This window comes from Austrofundulus limnaeus, unplaced genomic scaffold (assembly GCF_001266775.1).
Source record: "Austrofundulus limnaeus strain Quisiro unplaced genomic scaffold, Austrofundulus_limnaeus-1.0 Scaffold814, whole genome shotgun sequence".
In the NCBI taxonomy this organism is placed as follows: domain Eukaryota; kingdom Metazoa; phylum Chordata; class Actinopteri; order Cyprinodontiformes; family Rivulidae; genus Austrofundulus; species Austrofundulus limnaeus.
In genome coordinates, this window is record NW_013953216.1 from 17394 (window position 1) to 19099 (window position 1706).

At 36.3% G+C, this 1706-nt stretch overlaps 1 long non-coding RNA gene across 1 annotated transcript; it reads right to left on the reverse strand.

Annotated features, from left to right (window-relative positions):
- Nucleotides 1-558: 558 nt before the first annotated feature.
- Nucleotides 559-997, reverse strand: LOC106532690 (uncharacterized). Its single transcript, XR_001312120.1, has 2 exons — nucleotides 958-997; nucleotides 559-737 (listed from the first exon to the last, which is right to left on the reverse strand). It is a non-coding gene; the product is annotated as an uncharacterized LOC106532690 (long non-coding RNA).
- Nucleotides 998-1706: the final 709 nt, after the last annotated feature.

The window sequence follows — 1706 nt, forward strand, 5'->3', positions numbered from 1 at the left end:
GTATGCATTAGCCTTTAGCTTCACCAGCCGATTACAAGGTCACCTGGTTTCTGAGCACTCCAGTTGTTATATAAATATATATACAGTATATATCTCCATGTAAGCAAATTATTACTTGGCTCGATTTAGGCTCATAAGACAAAGAATGGCATAAACATAGAAAGTGACACAACACTAAGCACATCAACATCAACAAGAACACAAATAATGCAGTAGTCAAGTAATATATGAAAATGAATAATAAACAAAACTTTCATACATCTACATAATAAACAAAAATGAAACTACATCTTTAAACATCCTTGTCGGTTTTTACTTTTGAACTAAGTCTATCAATCATCTCTTTTTTAACTACTGGTAAATAACAAAATAATATTATAAATGCTAGATTTATTTTGGCCCAAAGTAGAAACAACAATAAAATAAAAAATATTTTGGAGTATGAACAGTACTTTGAAATATCATGAAAACCCTGTCCTGATACCTGTCTGGTTTCTCAACAACAACATGCGATCCAGTCATGTGATTTAACCTCCATCTTTCTGTGGTTAATTCTCCGAGACTCTGTTACAAATTGTGTCAAAAGTAGAGACTTCAAACTATACACCAGGTTTTAAAGACTGTTCCACTTCAAGAATAATAGTCATAATTTCTCCTTACCTGAGGAAAGTCTGCATTATGATCCCTGCTGCTGTAGGCTATCTGGTCTGTCTCCTCCCTGACCTTGTTCTTTGTAACTGTGGTAATGAAGATTTGTTTTAAAAATGTGGAAAGCAGCCAGCATGACTTCTGCACAGAAATGAAAGACTATTGGGTTTATCTAGCATTAATAAACTAGCTTGGCAAGGGATGTAACAGGTAACAACAACTAATCATGTTAACTAGCTAAACATTATATAATGTGTAACTCTTCATTTAGCTAACATTATCTGCCTCCAACAGCATGACTCAACTTACATGGTTTGTTTGGTAAAAACTGTAAAGTTTTAGTTGCTCTTTACACCACGAGGCTCTGCTCATCACAGCAGCTCCCATCCATCATCTCATCTGCAGGAGTAGCATGAGCACGCTTATGGTGCGTTCAAAGACGGCTCAGAAAAACGCATTACCATATGTTAATAATGGATAAAACAGCTGTTACGGCTGAGAAAAATGCGGGGACAGGAAGCGCAGATGCAGGAAGTGCGAGGAGACATGTCCACGCATATCCTGCATCCGTTATGTCCGTGCCTTCACTGCCCAGGGCCCTTTGGAGACCGTGGGCCCCTGGGCAATTGCCCAATTGCCCATATGGTTAATCCGGCCTTGAGTACAATACAGTAAAAGAAATGTGGAACAGTTATTGAATTGTACAACACAAGCAGAACCTTGTCATTGAATAACTATCTGGCTTTATACAGTACTCCAATACATTTAGATATTTTTGTTCTTAAATAATGTACGTAAGGTCTCTATGTCAGCTTGTCGTCAATGATGACACCCAGAAATTTCAACTCACTGACTTTACAGATCTCAGTACCATCTACTTTAAATGAGAAATCAACAGTTTTCTTCCTATTACTAAATATCATGTAATTTGTTCTATCCAAATTTAATGACAATTTGTTTTGTTGAAACCAATTTTGTGTTTTCTCAAATTCTTTTTGTACCATCGCAAACATTTTTCTATAGCTTTACCCAAACATAAAAATGTTGTACAGTCAGAA